This window comes from Rhinopithecus roxellana, chromosome 18 (assembly GCF_007565055.1).
Source record: "Rhinopithecus roxellana isolate Shanxi Qingling chromosome 18, ASM756505v1, whole genome shotgun sequence".
Classification (NCBI taxonomy): domain Eukaryota; kingdom Metazoa; phylum Chordata; class Mammalia; order Primates; family Cercopithecidae; genus Rhinopithecus; species Rhinopithecus roxellana.
In genome coordinates this window covers 13,778,562-13,792,432 of record NC_044566.1, presented here as the reverse complement: position 1 = coordinate 13,792,432, position 13,871 = coordinate 13,778,562, and the positions used below count along the sequence as shown (strand labels likewise).

Genomic DNA, 13,871 nt, shown 5'->3' with positions numbered 1-13,871 from the left:
CTTCCCGCGTCCAAGTGACGTCATTGTTCAGTTCCCACCTATGAGTGAGAACATGCGGTGTTTGGTTTTCTGTTCTTGTGACAGTTTGCTAAGAATGATGGTTTCCAGCTGCATCCATGTCCCTACAAAGGACACAAACTCATCCTTTTTTATGGCTGCATAATATTCCATGGTGTATATGTGCCACATTTTCTCAATCCAGTCCGTCACAGATGGACATTTGGGTTGATTCCAAGTCTTTGCTGTTGTGAATAGTGCCGCAACAAACATACATGTGCATGTGTCTTTATAGCAGCATGATTTATAATCCTTTGGGTATATACCCAGTAGTGGGATGGCTGGGTCATATGGTACATCTAGTTCTAGATCCTTGAGGAATCGCCATACTGTTTTCCATAATGGTTGAACTAGTTTACAATCCCACCAACAGTGTAAAAGTGTTCCTATTTCTCCACATCCTCTCCAACACCTGTTGTTTCCTGACTTTTTAATGATTGCCTTTCTAACTGGTGTGAGATGGTATCTCATTGTGGTTTTGATTTGCATTTCTCTGATGGCCAGTGATGACGAGCATTTTTTCATGTGTCTGTTGGCTGTATGAATGTCTTCTTTTGAGAAATGTCTGTTCATATCCTTTGCCCACTTTTTGATGGGGTGGTTTGTTTTTTTCTTGTAAATTTGTTTGAGTTCTTTGTAGATTCTGGATATTAGCCCTTTGTCAGATGAGTAGATTGCAAAAATTTTCTCCCATTCTGTAGGTTGCCTGTTCACTCTGATGGTAGTTTCTTTTGCTGTGCAAAAGCTCTTTAGTTTAATTAGATCCCATTTGTCAATTTTGGCTTTTGCTGCCGTTGCTTTTGGTGTTTTAGACATGAAGTCCTTGCCCATGCCTATGTCCTGAATGGTACTACCTAGGTTTTCTTCTAGGGTTTTTATGGTACTAGGTCTAATATTTAAGTCTCTAATCCATCTTGAATTAATTTTCGTATAAGGAGTAAGGAAAGAATCCAGTTTCAGCTTTCTACTTACGGCTAGCCAATTTTCCCAGCACCATTTATTAAATAGGGAATCCTTTCCCCATTTCTTGTTTCTCTCAGGTTTGTCAAAGATCAGATGGCTGTAGATGTGTGGTATTATTTCTGAGGACTCTGTTCTGTTCCATTGGTCTATATCTCTGTTTTGGTATCAGTACCATGCTGTTTTGGTTACTGTAGCCTTGTAGTATAGTTTGAAGTCAGGTATCGTGATGCCTCCAGCTTTGTTCTTATGACTTAGGATTGTCTTGGCAATGCGAGCTCTTTTTTGGTTCCATATGAAGTTTAAAGCAGTTTTTTTCCAATTCTGTGAAGAAACTCATTGGTAGCTTGATGGGGATGGCATTGAATCTATAAATAACCTTGGGCAGTATGGCCATTTTCACGATATTGATTCTTCCTATCCATGAGCATGGTATGTTCTTCCATTTGTTTGTGTCCTCTTTTATTTCACTGAGCAGTGGTTTGTAGTTCTCCTTGAAGAGGTCCTTGACATCCCTTGTAAGTTGGATTCCTAGGTATTTTATTCTCTTTGAAGCAATTGTGAATGGAAGTTCATTCCTGATTTGGCTCTCTGCTTGTCTGTTACTGGTGTATAAGAATGCTTGTGATTTTTGCACATTAATTTTGTATCCTGAGACTTTGCTGAAGTTGCTTATCAGCTTAAGGAGATTTTGGGCTGAGACAATGGGGTTTTCTAAATATACAATCATGTCATCTGCAAACAGGGACAATTTGACTTATTCTTTTCCTAACTGGATACGCTTGATTTCTTTCTCTTGCCTGATTGCCCTAGCCAGAACTTCCAACACTATGTTGAATAGGAGTGGTGAGAGAGGGCATCCCTGTCTTGTGCCAGTTTTCAAAGGGAATTTTTCCAGTTTTTGCCCATTCAGTATGATATTGGCTGTGGGTTTGTCATAAATAGCTCTCATTATTTTGAGGTACGTTCCATCAATACCAAATTTATTGAGCGTTTTTAGCATGAAGGGCTGTTGAATTTTGTCAAAAGCCTTTTCTGCATCTATTGAGATAATCATGTGATTCTTGTCCTTGGTTCTGTTTATATGTTGGATTACGTTTATTGATTTGCGAATGTTGAACCAGCCTTGCATCCCAGGGATGAAGCCCACTTGATCATGGTGGATAAGCTTTTTGATGTGCTGCTGAATCCGGTTTGCCAGTATTTTATTGAGGATTTTTGCATCAATGTTCGTCAGGGATATTGGTCTAAAATTCTCTTTTTTTGTTGTGTCTCTGTCAGGCTTTGGTATCAGGATGATGTTGGCCTCATAAAATGAGTTAGGGAGGATTCCCTCTTTTTCTATTGATTGGAATGGTTTCAGAAGGAATGGTACCAGCTCCTCCTTGTACCTCTGGTAGAATTCAGCTGTGAATCCATCTGGTCCTGGACTTTTTTTGGTGGGTAGGCTATTAATTGTTGCCTCAATTTCAGAGCCTGCTATTGGTCTATTCAGGGATTCAACTTCTTCCCGGTTTAGTCTTGGAAGAGTGTAAGTGTCCAGGACATTATCCATTTCTTCTAGATTTTCTAGTTGATTTGCGTAGAGGTGTTTATAGTATTCTCTGATGGTAGTTTGTATTTCTGTGGGGTCCGTGGTGATATCCCCTTTATCATTTTTTATTGCGTCTATTTGATTCTTCTCTCTTTTCTTCTTTATTAGTCTTGCTAGCAGTCAGTCAATTTTGTTGATTTTTTCAAAAAAGCAACTCCTGGATTCATTGATTTTTTGGAGGGTTTTTTGTGTCTCTATCTCCTTCAGTTCTGCTCTGATCTTAGTTATTTCTTGCCTTCTGCTAGCTTTTGAATGTGTTTGCTCTTGCTTCTCCAGTTCTTTTAATTGTGATGTTAGAGTGTCAATTTTAGATCTTTCCAGCTTTCTCTTGTGGGCATTTAGTGCTATAAATTTCCCTCTACACACTGCTTTAAATGTGTCCCAGAGATTCTGGTATGTTGTATCTTTGTTCTCATTGGTTTCAAAGAACATCTTTATTTCTGCCTTCATTTTGTTACATACCCAGTAGTCATTCAGGAGCAGGATGTTCAGTTTCCATGTAGTTGAGCGGTTTTGATTGAGTTTCTTAGTCCTGAGTTCTAGTTTGATTGCATTGTGGTCTGAGAGACAGTTTGTTATAATTTCTGTTCTTTTACATTTGCTAAGGAGTGCTTTACTTCTAATTATGTGGTCAATTTTGGAATAAGTGCAATGTGGTGCTGAGAAGAATGTATATTCTGTTGATTTGGGGTGGAGAGTTCTATAGAAGTCTATTAGGTCCACTTGGTGCAGAGATGAGTTCAATTCCTGGATATCCTTGTTAACTTTCTGTCTCATTGATCTGTCTAATGTTGACAGTGGAGTGTTGAAGTCTCCCATTATTATTGTATGGGAGTCTAAGTCTCTTTGTAAGTCTCCAAGGACTTGCTTTATGAATTTGGGTGCTCCTGTATTGGGTGCATATATATTTAGGATAGTTAGCTCTTCCTGTTGAATTGATCCCTTTACCATTATGTAATGGCCTTCTTTGTCTCTTTTGATCTTTGATGGTTTAAAGTCTATTTTATCAGAGACTAGGATTGCAACCCCTGCTTTTTTTTGTTCTCCATTTGCTTGGTAGATCTTCCTCCATCCCTTTATTTTGAGCCTATGTATGTCTCTGCATGTGAGATGGGTCTCCTGCATACAGCAGACTGATGGGTCTTGACTCTTCATCCAGTTTGCCAGTCTGTGTCTTTTAATTGGAGCATTTAGTACATTAACATTTAAGGTTAATATTGTTATGTGTGAACTTGATCCTGCCATTATGATATTAACTGGTTATTTTGCTTGTTAGTTGATGCAGTTTCTTCCTAGCCTTGATGGTCTTTACATTTTGGCATGTTTTTGCAATGGCTGGTACTGGTTGTTCCTTTCCATGTTTAGGGCTTCCTTCAGGGTCTCTTGTAAGGCAGGCCTGGTGGTGACAAAATCTCTAAGCATTTGTTTATCTGTAAAGGATTTTATTTCTCCTTCACTTATGAAACTTAGTTTGGCTGGATATGAAATTCTGGGTTGAAAATTCTTTTCTTTAAGAACGTTGAATATTGGCCCCCACTCTCTTCTGGCTTGTAGAGTTTCTGCTGAGAGATCTGCTGTTAGTCTGATGGGCTTCCCTTTGTGGGTAACCCGACCTTTCTCTCTGGCTGCCCTTAAGATTTTTTTCCTTCATTTCAACTTTGGTGAATCTGGCAATTATGTGTCTTGGAGTTGCTCTTCTCGAGGAGTATCTCTGGTGTTCTCTGTATTTCCTGAATTTGAATGTTGGCCTGCCCTGCTAGGTTGGGGAAGTTCTCCTGGATGATATCCTGAAGAGTGTTTTCCAACTTGGTTCCATTTTCCCCCTCACTTTCAGGCACCCCAATCAGACGTAGATTTGGTCTTTTTACATAATCCCATACTTCTTGCAGGCTTTGTTCATTTCTTTTTCTTCTTTTTTCGTTTGGTTTCTCTTCTCGCATCATTTCATTCATTTGATCCTCAATCGCTGATACTCTTTCTTCCAGTTGATCGAGTCGGTTACTGAAGCTTGTGCATTTGTCACGTATTTCTCGTGTCATGGTTTTCATCTCTGTCATTTCATTTATGACCTTCTCTGCATTAATTATTCTAGCTATCAATTCTTCCACTCTTTTTTCAAGATTTTTAGTTTCTTTGCACTGGGTACGTAATTCCTCCTTTAGCTCTGAGAAGTTTGATGGACTAAAGCCTTCTTCTCTCATTTCGTCAAAGTCATTCTCTGACCAGCTTTGATCCGTTGCTGGCGATGAGCTGTGCTCCTTTGCAGGGGGAGATGCGCTCTTATTTCTTGAATTTCCAGCTTTTCTGCCCTGCTTCTTCCCCATCTTCGTGGTTTTATCTGCCTCTGGTCTTTGATGATGGTGACGTACTGATGGGGTTTTGGTATAGGTGTTCTTCCTGTTTGATAGTTTTCCTTCTAATAGTCAGGACCTTCAGCTGTAGGTCTGTTGGAGATTGCTTGAGGTCCACTCCAGACCCTGTTTGCCTGGGTATCAGCAGCAGAGGTTGCAGAAGATAGAATATTGCTGAACAGCGAGTGTACCTGTCTGATTCTTAGTTTGGAAGCTTCCTCTCAGGGGTGTACTCCACCCTGTGAGGTGTGGGGTGTCAGACTGCCCCTAGGGGGGGATGTCTCCCAGTTAGGCTACTCAGGGGTCAGGGACCCACTTGAGCAGGCAGTCTGTCCGTTCTCAGATCTCAACCTCCGTGTTGGGAGATCCACTGCTCTCTTCAAAGCTGTCAGACAGAGTCGTTCACGTCTGCACAGGCCTCTGCTGCTTCCCCTTTTGTTATTTAGCTGTGCCCTGTCCCCAGAGGTGGAGTCTACAGAGACAGGCAGGTTTCCTTGAGCTGCTGTGAGCTCCACCCAGTTCGAGCTTCCCAGCGGCTTTGTTTACCTACTTAAGCCTCAGCAATGGCGGACGCCCCTCCCCCAGTCTCGCTGCTGCCGTTTTTTTTTTTTTTTTTTTTTTTTTTTGAGGCGGAGTCTCGCTCTGTCGCCCGGACTGGAGTGCAGTGGCCAGATCTCAGCTCACTGCAAGCTCCGCCTCCCGGGTTTACGCCATTCTCCTGCCTCAGCCTCCCGAGTAGCTGGGACTACAGGCGCCCACCACCTCGCCCGGCTAGTTTTTGTATTTTTAGTAGAGACGGGGTTTCACCGTGTTAGCCAGGATGGTCTCGATCTCCTGACCTCGTGATCCGCCCGTCTCGGCCTCCCAAAGTGCTGGGATTACAGGCTTGAGCCACCGCGCCCGGCCGCTGCTGCCGTTTTGGTTAGATCGCAGACTGCTATGCTAGCAATGAGGGAGGCTCCGTGGCCGTGGGACCCTCCCAGCCAGGTGTGGGTATAATCTCCTGGTGTGCCCGTTTGCTTAAAGCGCAGTATTGGGGTGGGAATTACCCGATTTTCCAGGTGTTGTGTGTCTCAGTTCCCCTGGCTAGGAAAAGGGATTCCCTTCCCCCTTGCGCTTCCCAGGTGAGGCAATGCCTCGCCCTGCTTCAGCTCTCGCTGGTGGGGCTGCAGCAGCTGACCAGCCCCAATTGTCTGGCACTCCCCAGTGAGATGACCCCAGTACCTCAGTTGAAAATGCAGAAATCACCGGTCTTCTGTGTTGCTCGCGCTGGGAGTTGGAGACTGGAGCTGTTCCTATTCGGCCATCTTGCTCCGCTCAGAGTCCACTTTTAAGAGTGAGCTCCATTGAGGAGAATGCTCCCTTAATATAAAACCATTAATCCTGTAGCTGTTTAGAAAGCAAGATCTTCATTCAGCTGTGAACATTAATGATGGTGTGCACCTCAATAAAGAACACTGTCGGGCTGAATTAAAAGACTATAAACGGGGTATACAAAGGAGAATTAGACAGTAGCAGAGTGTTGGCACATAGGAGTCAAGCAGTAAATATTGTTGATGCTCATCTTCTGCCCACACCCACCCATGATAAAAGAACAAGTGATGATCCACCAAGTCTTACCAACAAAACACTTCCCGTGCTATATAGAGAAGGTAAAAAAAACACCAAGCCAATGACAACTGCCTATGTACAACTCATCTTCCTTTAGAGCGATGTTAATCAAGTTCATCTAGCCACTTTGTTCTCCACGTTAGCATGTAATAGATGAAGCCCAGAAGAAAAAAGCCATTTTTCTTAGGATTCTCATAATCCTACAAAGTGTTTGTAGTCATAGGAATCAGGAATGATCCCCATTATTTTACTTCCTTTTCTCCTGTTATTTGTATTTCCCAATGGAGTAAAACAGGGTTCAGCTTGGAAAACAAAGAAGCAATGGTTCTTAAAATACTGTTAACTCTGTCTGGACTGTACTCACAGCACAATCACAAGGGCAAAGTCATAAATGATGTGGCTTTGTTAGTGAGGCTTGCTTTATTTTTGTGAATACATTGAATTTAATGAAATAAGGAACAACAACCGGAATGTATGTTTTCTAGTTGTCTTATTGTCATGGTTTCTGTTGGGTCTAAGTATAGTTCTTTCCTAGCACTAAATTTCAGTATTCTAAGTCACCATTCATAAAATCCTATGTTCTGTTCCTCTATTATGAAAACCGTTTTATTAACTCTAGGTTTTTTGAAACTCCAGGTTTCAGTTGATTTAATGACTTGGTAGTCTTGCAATGTGGCTCTACATTCAAAACACCCACAGAATCTGACCACTTCTTACTACCTTCACCACTGCCCAGCCTGAGCCAGCATTATCTCTTCCCTAGATCACTGAAGTGGCTCTGACCTGGTCTCCCTGCCTCCACCCTTGCTACATTAAAGTTCATCTCAAAATAGCATTCAGAGTGGTTCATTAAACACAAAAACCAGAACAGACCATTCCTCTGCTCAGAGCCCTGCCAGGGCGCTCCATTTCACTCAGAGTCTTCACAGTGACATGGGGGCACGTCGTGACTAGGTCCTCACCATGCTGTGGCCACATCTCTATTGCTGTCTCTTCCTCACTCACAGTTCTGGCCACGTTACCCTCTTGCTGTTCTTTCAACATGCTGGGCACTGCCTCTTCCCTCTGTCTGTAATGTTCTTCCCTATATGTGGACATAGTTACTTCCCTCATTTCCTTCCATTTTTGTGTTTGAATGCCACCTTCTTAATGAGACCTCTCTTGGCCACTTTATTTAAAAGTGTACCCTGTCTACCCCCACTCCAGCATTCCTGGTCCGCTTTAATATGCTGTAAGTTTTCATTCTTCCATAGAGTATATCACTTGCTAATATACCATGTGATTTTCTTAAATATATTCTGTTTCTTGACTGCCTGCTCCAGTAGAACATAAGTTCCAGGAAGGCAGAGAGCTTTGTTCACTGATGTACCCCAAACACAAAACAGAACCTGGCATGTAGTGAGCACTCAGGAAATACTGAAATATTTGTTGAATGAACGAATGCATCACCAGTGTCTAGAGCTATACCTGGCACACAGTAGGTTCTTAATACTGGTCGAATGTCTCTCCCTGGGGGACGAACAGGACTAAGTGTCAAAGAGACCCAGGCCACATAGCATAGTGATTCAGAAGACAACAGGCTTTGCCTCAGCTGGAGTGGCTGTGTCCTACTGGTATGACCTAGGCTGTTTACTTAACCTCTCTGAACCTCAGTTTTCTCATCTGCAAATTGGGAGTGATGTGTACCTCCCTTACAAGGTGGTTATGCAAATTAAATGTGGTCATTTGGATAGTAAGTCTGGTAAATGCTCAATAAATTTGAGCCATTATTATTATTATTATTATTATTATTATTATGACATCTTATTCTTTTACCTCTTTTTTTTTCAGGGAAATAACTTCCATGTCTGTTCTTACCCATCAGGATTATTGGGAGGAAAAATATACAACACCGTAAATGAAAGCCATTTTGAAAACCTTATACCACTCCCCGGATGCTGGGGATCAGCTGCACATGTAAGAGGTGCCCCGTGGACACTATTGACTTACTGCTCTGGGAAGTCTACAGGTTGTGGGAAACAGTCTTAAGTTCTGAAAAAGGAAATTACACTGGCTCTAATCAATAGCTAGGATCCCTTCTGAGATGCCCCTTCCCCGTGGCATCATGGAGGCGGGAGAAGGGCCAGGCTATATTTCAAAGCCCCCCTCCTTCTCTTCCCTCTTTTTCCCTAGGCTGCCAGAATCTTAGATTGTAGTGCAAGAACAACCATATTGCTGGAAGTGAAATTTGCAGTCTGCTCTATCAGATGGTTTCTGCGCATGGTCTGTTACTATGTTCAAAGCATTAAACTGCCTGAAAGTGGATTATTTACAGAGCTTCTCTCTTCCCAGAGCTGCTGATAGGTGGCAACTCAGCCTCTTCACCCTAATGCACACTTTCTCACTTTCCACCGAGACTTTTTGTTTGCTGACAGCATCTGGCTATCCTGGGTACTTGCCTCAGCTGGCACAGTTCTCTCCAATCCCTAGAAGAAACAGCCTTCACCTACACACCAGGGATGAAATAAGATTTCAGCTCAAAGCTAGCAACCTTTCTCTGAAATGGTGTCACACCCAGACAGAAAAATAAATGTGCGTTTCTTCTTAGATGATGAGAAGTCAGTCTTTCAGGCAGACTTTTCACACAGGGAGGATCAAGGTTTGACTGCCTTTGATTTGCAGAAAAAACAGCACCTAATTGGACAAAGGAAGAAAGGAACCAGCTGCTACTGTCATCATTATTTAAACACCCATCCACAGTCAAAAACACTGCATTGTTTCATTACAAGTGAAATTTGATTGCCAGTACATTTCCTGCTGGCCTCCCCTCTATGCAAATTGGGGAGAAGAAAGAAATTCATAAGGCATCAGAACCCATTTGGCTTCTAAATGTACTGTTTGCATATAGACATCAGCAGCCTGAATAAATCCTAGCAAGGAATGTCAAACAAACAACACTGGCTATTTTTCTATTGTTCTCCCTGAAAACATCGTTTTTAACATATTCACAAAGGCAAGCTGGATTCTGTTTTACCAGTGTTTTAGTAGAAGACAAGTGCATGGTGGTTCAGTTGTGGGTATTGGACATTAACGAAAACTATTCTGGGAGAGTTCAGTTTATAAAAGATTAAAATAATTCATCAACTTGGAAAAAAATTGTTCTAACCCTCTCTGTTGACAGTCAATGTTTGTGCTGGGGGCTGAGTATTATATAATAATTTGTACAGCAGTTTATAGTTCCTAAAACATTTCTGCCTTGGGTCTGTCAGAGGACATGCCCAAGGATGCCATGAGTGAGGCAAGGGCAGTTTCCTTATCCTCATCCTGCAGATGAGAAAGCCAGATCTTAGAAAGATGGGGACTTTTTATTGTCACAGAACATGTCCCATCCCTGGGCATTCACCTTGCAATGCAGATTCCTCCTCATCCTTCGAAGCCCAAATACATCTCACCTTTTCTGTAGTATTTCCTGTTCCCTCCACCCCCGCTGCCACCACCACCACTGCAGAGGAAATTGTTAATTCATTTATCCAGAATCAGTGAAAAACCACTGTGTCATGGGAGGAGATGCAGCAATGTCAAGGTCATCGTGGGTCCCGTGACAAGGTGAAATCTCTCCTCAAGGGAAGCAAAGATGGAGACAGTGCCCTTGTGTAACACAAACCCAACTGGGCTCTCTCTGTGAGCTCAAACTGGGAACCTTAAGATGGAGAAGAACCAGTTGGGGTTCTTCTGCATGAGATCCTGCCTCTGCCACAGCCCCTGTATCTGCTGACAGCATCTCTTCTGCTGCTTCTCCACAATGTGAGACCCTCGAGAACAGGGACCATTTCTCTACCAGGGACCAGTGAAAGCCTAGCACAGGACGGTGACCCATCATTGCTTCCTGAATGCACCTCTAGCGTAGTGATCCTGCCAGGTCACCAGAAAACAAGGCCAGAGCTCACAGGTCTAACTCCTGACTTGGCACAACTTCTTCCCTAGGCTGCCTTATGGTGATAGCAGCAACAGCCCATCTAGAGTGGCTGCTCCCAAGACACTGGCTGTAGTGGGAAGGTGTGGCTGGGTCTCCCACTCCAGGGAGCAGGCAGAAGCCCCACTCCCCCCAGTGCTGCTGCAACTGCCCTGGTGCAGCTCCAGACTGGGCGTCTCTGTGCCTTGGGGGCCCAGGAAGGACCCCCTGCCCCCAACAGGCTCAGAAGTGCCTGCTCCCACTGCCTGGCCTCTCCCTGCTCCCAGTGCCTGCTCTGATCATAGAGCAAGGTTGGGGCCACGCCTGGGTACTGTTGCAGCCCGGCCAGGTGGACGCATGCTCAGGACAGTGCTGACACGCCAGCCTCCTGCTCCCTCAGCCCCCTCTGGACTTTGGGTGCCAACGAGCATGGGAGGGAAGCTGAGGCAGGGGATGAGGGCAGTTCAGCACTGGCCTGCAGGCACCCCTTGGGACAAACAGCCTGGGTGTCATGAACAGCAGGGGGAGGCAGACAGGTTCCTGGGCAGAAGGGATTGGGTCCCAGGTGAAGCCCCACCTTCAGCCTGGGAAAGTCCTAAAGCCTGGGGGCCAGGGTGCCAGTCCTGCTGACCAGAGAGGGGAGTCGGGGTGCTTTACCCTGGGCCCACCTATGGCTGCCCATTGACCAATCAGCATGCACTCCCCTCCTCTGAAGACCATAAAAACCCCGGACTCAGCCAGAGCAGAGCAGACTTCTGGATGACCAGCTGCAAAGAGGAGCTAGCCTCTCCAGGGCCTCCTCTCTGCTGAAAGCAGCAGACATCCAGACAACCAGCTGCAGAGAGGAGCTAGGGCCTGTTCTCAGCAGACAGAAACTACCCTCTCTGTTGAAAGCTGAACACTCATTGGGACAACTTGCCTGCAGAGAGGAGCCACTCACTCCAAGCCTTTGCTGAGAGCTGCAGAGGTGATGGGATGACCTGCTTGCAGAGAGGAGCTACCCACTACTGGTTTCCTCTCAGCTGTTCTACCACTCAATAGAGCTCCTCTTCAACTTGCTCACTCTCCACTTGTCTGCATACCTCATTCTTCCTGGATGCAGGACAATAACTCGGGCAAAGGCACCACTGGCCACAGAGGTTTCTGGCCAGAAAACCAACACTCCTAACAATAGTAGCTACACTGTGACACATTATTCTGCAACACCCTCCTCCCACCACATTTTTAAAAAAAGAGGTGGGGGCAATAAAATTAATACCAGTTAATACACAAAAGGTCTTCTTACATGTCAACCCCCACCCTTGGTTACACACACATATCACCTTAAAAACCCCCCTGAGCTAGGCACTAATGTTCCCTTGTTCTGTGGATGAGGAAACTCACATAAAGATGTTTAGACCACACAGTTAGTATACTGATGGTAATTCAAACCTGTGCCCTTAACCTCACAGAAATTTAACAAAGTCAGAACAACCCAAAAGCTAAAGTTTTCTTATCTACCAGAGATGCTTTCCTGGCCATAAGTCCCTGCTCTGGACTCTATATGAGATGGTACAGAGCTACTCAAAGCTGGTCAGGAAACCGTCACCAGTCTATGATGGGATAAGAACAGAAATTGAGAGTAAACGTTTAAAAACCTTTATGGCAACTTGATATTGCTGCTGTATCCAAGTGCGTGATCAGTGGACTTATCTTGTTCAACAGGATAGTGACCGTTTGAATGGTATGAACTTGAATGATGAACTGCCAGTAGTCTGGGCTGTGTACTAGTATTAGTCTGCAATAGATTGAAAAATTTCAAAACTTGATTCTCTATTACAGTTTGAGAAACACTAACACTATAGTTCTATTTCAGTTACCTTGGGAGTAGAAGATGGAAAAAGTAGTCCGGCAAGAGCTAGGAGAGTTTTGTCTAGTCTCTTTACTGTTGCCTAGCTGGGTGACCTCAGACAACTTCCCTTCTGATAATTGTAGAGTGAGGGGCTTACACTAGATTCTAAGTCCCTTCTGTGCTGTGGCACACTGATTTGTTACCAGAGTAAATCATTTCTTAATCTCTGCTTCCTCTGATACTGTTTGGCTTTGTGTCCCTACCCAAATCTCACCTTGAATTGTAATAATCCCCACATGTCAAGGGCAGGATCAGGTGGAGATACTTGAATCATGAGGGGCGGGTTTTCCCGTTCTCGTGATAGTGATTTATCACGAGATCTGGTGGTTTTATAAGGGGCTTCCCCTGCACTCGGCATTCATTCTCTCTCCTGCCACCCTTGAAGAGATACCTTCTGTCATGACTGTAAGTTTCCTGAGGCCTCCCCAACCAACCATGCAGAACTGTGAATCAATTAATCCCCTTTCTTTCTTTATGGCAGCATGAGAATGAACTAATACATCCTCTATATAACAAAATTATTTTCAGCAGTAATCATGTAATAATCAGAAATGAGCACAATCTTCTTGATCTTTACTCTGAAAACAAATAATTTTAAAAGAACAATTTCCTTTTAAAAGATCACTCAAATGTGTTCAAATAAATACCATACCTCACAGTTCATGCTCTGTTAGCCAATTTAAATTTAAATATAATAGAAATAAAATTTTCCAAAGTCACACAGAATTGAAGTAACTCAAATTCCATGTTTTTGTGTTTACAGTCACTAAGTCTGTGTTGTTGATTGAGTCTGCTGTTTGCATGCAGGAATGTGAAGAACTGCTCAAGTTGGACACACAAATTGAAGCCAGCCCCAGTTCAAAACTGTTACAAATAGAGGCTGCAGGCATGAGGGGCTGACTATATAACTCGAAGTTCTCCAGTACCTTACTTTAATAGAGAACACAATCTTTATTAAAAGATAAGTAATAAAAATATGCTGATGTGCAACTTATGGATCTATTATTAAAACTCAACAGTCATTGCAGCAATGTTTAAACTTAAGCAAACAAAAGTTTTGTGAGGGGGCAATTTTACCAATGACATTGTTTAGAAATGTTGGAAGATGGTGATCATAAAAAGCAGATCAGTGTTTTATTTCACTTGGGTTTTTACAAATTATTTTTTTTAAATTCTGTACAGACAATGAACCCTCTTAATTCCTGAATATAGGGAAGCCCACCCATGCCCAAACCCACTCTTGGTATGCTGCTGCTTCCAGTTATAATTAGTTGGTGTACTTTAGGGATTGAAAAGGACTTGGTTTTAAAGAGTTTCAACAGCAATGCACTTGCTCTTTTGGTTCAATAGGTTTACTTCTGGGCCAAGGGAAAAAAAATCCAATCAATATTAATAATAACTAACACTTACTGTGTGCATACTTTGTGCTGGGCTCAGTGCCCAGTGCTTTGTGTATATTACTTCTTTCTTTCTTTC

General features: G+C 43.3%; 1 long non-coding RNA gene across 2 annotated transcripts in view; it reads left to right on the top strand.

Annotated features, from left to right (window-relative positions):
• The window catches only part of LOC115894558, a 39,159-nt gene extending 29,459 nt beyond the window's left edge, over positions 1–9,700 (top strand). For both annotated transcript variants that reach the window (XR_004054667.1, XR_004054668.1), the window contains exon 5: positions 8,404–9,700. This is a non-coding gene — a long non-coding RNA (uncharacterized LOC115894558). The remainder of the gene's footprint in view (positions 1–8,403) is intronic.
• The last annotated feature ends 4,171 nt before the right edge of the window (positions 9,701–13,871 follow it).